Raw genomic sequence first — 8,124 nt, forward strand, 5'->3', positions numbered from 1 at the left:
ATACTAAATTGTCTTAGTTTATATGTGTCTGTTTGAAAATATTTTATTTTATTTCCATTTCTGAAGCCAGGTGTGGTAGGGTACACCTTTAATCCCAGCACTTGAGAGGCAGAGACAGGTGGATTTCTGGGTTCGAGGCCAGCCTCATCTTCAGAGTGAGTTCCAGGACAGCCAGGGCCGCACAGAGAAACCCTGTCTCAAAAAACCAAACCAACCAACCAACCAACCAACCAACCAACCAACAAGAATTCTATGTTTATTGTTAACATTCTCAAGTCTTTTTAAAAAAGATTTATTTATTTATTTGTTTATTTATATGAGTACACTGTAGCTGTATAGATGGTTGCGAGCCACCATGTACTTGCTGGGATTTGAACTCAGGACCTTCATTCAGAAGAGCAGTCAGTGCTCTTAACCGCTGAGCCATCTCTCCAGCCCCATTCTCAAGTCTTAACATGCGCTTCCTTTTTAGCTGCATGATTTCATGAAAAGCCGAATGTAATTTCTATCTTTGTTTACCTGTGTGTATGTGTGTGTGTGGTGTGTTTTCTCTGGCGGATGTTAGGTGTTCTACTGGATTTCAACAACTTTAATGTAATCCTTAAATCTGTTGCCAAATTCTGAAGATGTATGAGAAAGAAAGCTAACAGACCTCAGTGTGGTTACACATTTCCCCGATTTGTTGAATTGTAGGTTGACACGTTTCTTCTATTGGAGCCTTTTCAGCTATGAATGCTTCAGAAGCTCCTGTCCCTGTGGCACGGAGAGAACTGACTCATCCTCGCTGTGCGAGCTCCTGCTGGATAAGGTCTTTCCGTCGCTGCTAGGGGACTGCGCGCTCCTGCTGGATAAGGTCCTTGCTCGGCACAGATGGGTCGACTTCCAGTCTCGTGGACGCTCTGGGAAAACACTGCCTCCCCCTTTGAAATGCTTCCTTTCTGAAGGTAGTTTCATTAGTTTGTTCTCAAGTGGGTGCAATTCAGCACTTCTCCCAACTGTCAGGAAAGACCCCTCAGTTGATGTCTGGAGTTGTACCCTCCTGGCTCTCTGCCCTTCGATGCCAGGGCTACCAAATCCTAATGTTTGTCTTTCCAAGTCAGCAGTTATTTCTTGAGCTGGGGCCTGGAAACTATGACAATCCAGTAGGTGGGGGCACTTGTATGGCTCAGTTTGTTTGTTTTTCTTACCTTATGGATCACTGTCTTACGCTGGTCTGTTGTTGTTCATTGTCTAAAGAGCGTCTCACCTGTTCTGCCAGATTTTCCATTTGTACGAGGAAGGGAGAAGAAGAAATCCAGCCCCTCCTACTCTGCCACGGCAATAGCAACTGTTCTTACCTAGAAAGAGTTTAAAAACTGAACAGAATTCATCTCACCCTCAGAAATTCAGTATTAGCGAGGTCTGGTGTGGAATTACAGACCCTTCTAAGTACTCAGGTGACCGTGGCACACAGCCATTGCTGGATATCTTGATATGTTAGGTGGTCTTGCTCATATATTTTTTATGCAAATGGAAGGTCACATGCTTACATTCTTTAAATCACAAACAAACAAACAAACCAAAAATGTTTTCTTGTTCCAAGAATGAGAAAAGTAGCTGGCTACTAGGCTTGAGGAGAATCAGGGTGGCTCAGACAGAGTATGAACAGTGTGGAGGAAGCGGTGTAGGGGCTAGAGAGCACTTAGTCAGGATCTGTGTCTCTTGGAGAAAATCTAGACATCAGTCTATCATCTGGAGTTTGGTTGTGCATATAGGAGGAGGCTCCAGGTTACAAAGACACCGACCAGAGCCATGTCTGCTCAGGAGTGTTAAGGAAGCAGGCACACAAATTCCCAAAGACCAAGAATGAGTGATTCAACCCAAGATACCACTACTTTTCGTCTCAAATTGTCTACCAAATTCTGGAGCTGCACAAGAAGGTGGCTAAGAAGCCAAGTAGAGGGGCTAGAGAGATGGCTCAGGGGTTCAGAGTCATTGCAGTTGGATTTATAAAGCCTGGGTGGGGTTTATTTCTCAGAACCCATGCAATGTACCTTGCATCCACCTGTAACCCCAGCTGCAGAGGATCCAATACCCTCTTCTGATCTTCAACACACACACACACACACACACGCACGCACGCACGCACGCACGCACGCACGCACGCACGCACACACACACACACTGACAAATCCTCAAAAGCCAAGCAGAGAAGCAGACTGGCCTTTTTGGGCAGACTTGTGGACCCGAGGAAGCTGGATCACAGTGAAGAAGTAAGCATGCATCCCAGCTGCAGCCCTGGGAGTCGAGCGAAGAGACTACTGATGAACCCTTGATAAGATATGACTTCAGCTATCTCAGCCTGTGGTCTGAACAGTCTTCCCTTCACTGCCTTGCAGTGGGCAGGCCAAGCCTTTGCTGGATGTGTGGGGTGCCAGCCCGAGCCTCTACATTCTAGTAAGAAATTACCAGGCAAGCCAGGAGTCATAGCACACGGGGAAGGCCCGGCGGTTACAGGAATCAACAAAAGCTTTAAAATAATAGGGATCGATGTGTTCAGGAAAATAGACGCAAAGGTAGAGAAAAATACATAGAAAGGTAAAATTTCAAAATGAATTGGATTTATTTTTGCAACCATCTGATAATGTGACAGCTTAAAATATGAGCAAGATTAAGGTTTAACAGCTCGCTAGAAAATACACATTGTTTTAGTTACTTTCCTATTGTCATAAAATACCATGACCAAAAGCAATTTGGGGAGAAAAGAGTTTATTTCAGCTTATTTGCTTTTTATTTATTATTATTATACTTCCAGGAATATCCTGTCACTGAGAGAGTTCCAAACAGAACTGGAACAGGGCAAGCACATGGCAGCAGGAGTTGATGCAGAGCTCACGGAGGGGTGCTGTTAACTGGTTTGTTTCCTGTGGCTTGTTCACCCTGCTTTCTTACAGAACCCAGACCCGTTATCCCAGAGGTGGCACCACCGCAATGAACTGGCCCCTCTCACATCAAATCACTCAAGAAAATGCACCACAGGCTTGCCTACAGGCCAGTCTGGTGGGGGCATTCTCTGTCTCTGTCTCTGTCTCTCCTTTTCCCTTTTGGATTTTTGAGACAGGGTTTCTCTATACGGCTTCGCTGCCCTGGACTCACTATGTAGAGACCAGGCTGACTGAACTCACAGAGATTCTCCTGCCTCTGCTTCCCAAGTGCTGGGATTAAAGGCTTATACCACTATGCCCAGCCAAGGAGGGGGCATTCTTTCTTTTGAGGTTCCTTCTTCTTCCAAAATGACTCTGGCATGTATCAAGCTGAGATAAAGCTAGTCAGTACACGTGTAAGTTGGCTTAAAAATGGAGAAAAGTGTGTGAGAAAAAGAAGTGCAATTAAAAAAAAATCTGACTATATATAAACTGGGTCTTCAAAGAAAAAGAAATACGAGATTATCACTGAATTGTCCTAAAATAGATAAAATATAGCAAGCACAATAATGGAGGAACTTCCTGGATGTTATTATTTCACTTATAAACTCACGTGGGGGTGAATACAAGGGAAAACTCACGAGTACAACTTTTAAAAACTAAAAGTCAAGAAAACATAAAAACAACTCAGAACCCAAACCATTTGAGCTCCCCCCAAGTATCTGCTGAGAGCGGCTTCCAGCTCTCCCCAGAGATGCCAGGCCTGCAGATGTGCAAGCCCTTCAGACCGTGCCGTGGAGGTATGTTACCTGCCTATTACGCCTCCTGGAGACGTCACTTCAGATTCTTTGTAGAAGTTACTGTGATATAAACGGTATGTAATTACCGCAGCATCGTATCATTTAGGCAACAGCGATGATGTCTGTAGTCTGTGAATGTTCGGGCAGCAGCAGTTTCCCCTGTGTTTCTGACCCATGTTTTGTTGAGTCTCTGGAGGAAGGAGTCATGGAACCCGTACCTTCCTCAGAGCTGGCTGTGTCTGCGCCAGCGCAAAGGACTGTGGGAAAGCAGAAGACAATGGGGAGGCAGCTCTAAAAGGCAAAGAATAAAAGCAGAAACAGACTTTGCCAACGGAAGCCTAGAACCAATGTGAAGAGTAATAAAGTTTATAGGAAACAGAATTTGTCACCAGCACAGCTGTGATAAAGCTCTAGACACACAGAAATACACATTGGAGGAAAGAACAACAAAAGCGTCACATGTCGGTAAGTGGCTGAGTATGGACTGAACAGAATAGGACAGGAACTATAGCGGCTTAGAGAATAACATATGTGTGCAATTGATATTCATGACAATAGTAAACTCAAATTTGTGAGGTGAGGGCTGTTGACAGAAAAGGCTGTTTTAAAAGATACAGAAAATTGCTCTGAGTCAAATAGGAATGACCACGGGGCCTGACAATGGAGTCATGTTACCCTGAACAACATGTGGAAGAGGATACATGTATTTTTATAGTCAGAGAACATTAGGATGCCATAAATTAATATATATGTCCAATTCACTGATGTGGTGGGGGCACTGGCTGGCTAAAAGAATTCTGGGAAATCTCTTTTATGGGTTTCAGATCACACAGCATTTAGGTTTAGAGTTGGCAGGGAGTAGAGCTTGCTGTTATAAGCTTGCTGATACAATCTGAGAAATTTCCCCAACAGAATTAGGCCAGATAAAAAATTTAAGGTAATTGGCCATTAGGGGACTTAAGACAGTAGAGGATAATTTTGCCCAGTGATGTTCCATCTGTCTACGATCACCAGCGACTAGCTATCTGATGTCTAGTAGTCGGCAGGAGTTCTAAGCACGTTACAGCAGGAACCAGAGGCAGAAGAAAGGACCACCAGTGGGTGGGTGGGGAGCAACAAAGACAGGAAGAACACAATGGTGGGAAACAGTGATGGAGGCTTCACTTAGGAAGTGGGAGATTAATATGGAAGAGCGCTATGCCAAGCATGGCTCCAGGGGACAGACGTGACAGGAGCACTGAGGGAACAGAGAAAGTCACCCGACACAGAAAATCCGGGGTCAAGTGGTCTGGGCGCTTGGCTAGGGAACCTTCAGCACTCCAGAGCTCAGTCTGTTTATTATACAGAATTTCACAGAGAGGGGTTATTATATACAGACCAAGGAGACAGGTCTAGCCTATTTTGGTAGAAGCAGCCTCTGTAGGAGAGTCTCTGAAGGAGCTGCCTTCAGGCCATACCACAGTGGGGACACAGCTATGGTGGACATTCCTACGTACGCTGTCCACATCTGTACCCGAGGAAGGCTTTGCTGTTCCCCCATCAGTCTGAGGCTGTTGGGGTCCTTGTCAAGCCCATGCAAGTATCAACAGCACACTCAGGTCTCCACTCAGGGTTTCCTCTGCTCCCCACAGAAGACAGAGTGAGGAGGGGAGATACAGTAAGGTTGTCCAAAAAGTCACAAGGAGTTGTGTGGCTATTTACCTGCAATTGCACATAATAGCTAAATTGTGTGTGTGTGTGTGTGTGTGTGTGTGTGTGTGTACACTATACTATTTTAGTCAGGGTTTGTATTACCGCAACAGAACACCATGACCAAAAAACAAGTTGGGGAGGAAAGAGTTTATTCAGCTTACACTTCCAGATCTAAAGTTCATCATTGGAGGAAGTCAGGACAGGAATTCAACCAGGGGTGGAACCTGTATACAGGAGCTGATGCAGAGGCCATGGAGGGGTGCTGCTTACTGGCTTGCTTCCCATGGCTTGTTTAGCCTAATTTCATTTTTCTTTTTATCTTTTTTTATTGGATATTTTCTTTATTTACATTTCAAATGTTGTCCCCTATTCCGGCTCCCCCCACCAAGACCCCCAATACCATCTCCCCTGGTTCTATGAGGGTATTCCTTCACCCACTCCTGCCTCCCCACCCTTGAAGTACCCTACACTGGGGTATTGAGCCTTCACAGGACCAAGGGCCGCTCCTCCCACTGATGGCCAACAAGGCCATCCTCTTCTACATATTTGGCTAGAGCCATGGGTCCCTCCATGTGTACATTTTGGTTGGTAGTTTAGACTCTGAGAGCTCTGGGGGGTCTGGTTGGTTGATATTGTTCTTTCTATGGGTTGCAAAGCCCTTCAGCTCATTCAGTCCTTTCTCTAAGTCCTCCATTGGGGATCTGGTGCTCAGTCCAATGGTTGGTTGCAAGCAAACACCTCTGTATTTGTCAGGCTCTGGCAGAGCCTCTCAGGAGACAGCTATATCAAACTCCTGTCAGCATGCACTTCTTGGCATCCACAATAGTGCCTGTGTTTGTTGACTGTATATGGGATGGATCCTCAGGTGGGACCGTCTCTGGATGGCCTTTCCTTCAGTCTCCACTCCACACTTTGTCTCCATATTTCCTCCCATGAGTATTTTGTTCTTCCTTCTAAGAGGCATTGAAGCATCCACACTTGGGTCTTCCTTTTTCTTGAGCTCCATGTTCAGCCTGCTTTCTTATAGAATCCAGGACCACCAGCGCAGGGATGATATCACCCACCATGTGCTGGGCCCTCTTCATATTGATCACAAGTGGAGAAAAATGCATTATAGCTGGATCTCCTGGGGGCATTTTCTCAAGTGAGGCTTCTTCCTCTCTGATGACTCTAACTTGTGTCAAGTTGACACATAAAACTATCTAGTACATATGTATAACACAAACATTATATATATATACATATATATACATATATATATACATATATACATATATTTTAAATAAAATATAGTTTTTAACCTGGGCTAGCAATGCTTCACATCAAGAGCCATGAACTAATGCCAGACACGAGAAGCCCCTTTTCTAGCTGTTGGAAAGGGCTGTACACCAGGTTCCTAAAACACACAGCCTACTGCTGTTGCCCTTGCCTGCCTCCCAGAGGTGGAAGATGAATCCTAATTGCTATAGGACCATGTACTTTGCACATAGGACCTACAGGGTCAGAGCAGGATCTCACCCAAAGCCTTCTCCCCAAGGACTAGCTTTCATGCTTCCAGAAGGTTCTGTGTAAGCTTCCAAGGGACTAGGTAGCCCACAGTCCTGTGGAGTTACTATGCCTATGAACTATAACAGTGTATATAGCAGTATAGCATTATATACATACGGATGCAACAAGTGGCATTCACACCTTTGTGGTAACCAACAGCTTTGAACTCACTCTGTAGACCAGGCTGGCCTTGAACTCAGAAATCCGCCTGCCTCTGTCTCCCAAGTGCTGGGATTAAAAGCATGTACCACCACTGCCTGGCTAACCAACTGCTTTTTAAGACCTTCTCAACAAAAGGGTACTGTACTATGCCTGGTACTGGAAACCCAGCCAGCAAATCAAGGGCTAGGGAAGTCAAGGGTCTTAAAGAAGAACATCTATTTTAAACAAGGGCTTGCAGACTTTAATGTTTGATCCCTAACTACTGGGACTGTGTTGGGAAGGTCAGGAGGTGCGGTTCTGTTGGAGGGTGTGTGTCACTTGGATTGGGCTTTGAGGTTTCAAAAGCAGAAAGGGTGGACAGATTCCTAAGAGCTAGGATGACAGGAAGTTTGCTGTGTGTCTAAGTTTGATCAGTTACTGTATTACATGTAAATGTACCAAATGGGAGGTTGTGTCTCCTAGGAATGTCTGAGAAGATACAACCATAAGTCTCATCAACATGGCTGCTTAAATGTGATCTGAGCAAAGTTGACACCAATAGACATGCTCACATGGAAGGGTGGGGTCCTAACCGGAGACAAAATACTGCAGCAACCAAGTTATGATTACAGAGGGAGGAACAGCCTTGCTGGGGGAGAGCTCCCAGATGGGCTGTCCCATTTATTTATTCCTGGGTGTTTCTGTTTGTGTGAATGTACGTCATGTGTGCTCAACGCATTCAGAGTCCAGAAGAGGATGCTGGATCCCCTGGTGTTGGAGTTATAGGCAGTCATCAACCACGTGACAAAGGCTGGAAATTGACAAGTCCTGGGGGAGAGCAAGAAGTGATCTTAAACTGCTGAGCCATCGTTTCTGTTCCCATAAGTAAAATAGTATAATGAATTCAAGAGAAATCAAGATAGAACAAAAGACACAAAATGAACGAATCGGAATTAAACAAAACGTATACCAAGTATATGTCTAAATTTTACCTGTTATGTCACTATATTGCATGTAAACGTACTAAAAATATTTTCAGT

Source organism: Mastomys coucha, unplaced genomic scaffold (genome assembly GCF_008632895.1).
Source record: "Mastomys coucha isolate ucsf_1 unplaced genomic scaffold, UCSF_Mcou_1 pScaffold22, whole genome shotgun sequence".
Classification (NCBI taxonomy): domain Eukaryota; kingdom Metazoa; phylum Chordata; class Mammalia; order Rodentia; family Muridae; genus Mastomys; species Mastomys coucha.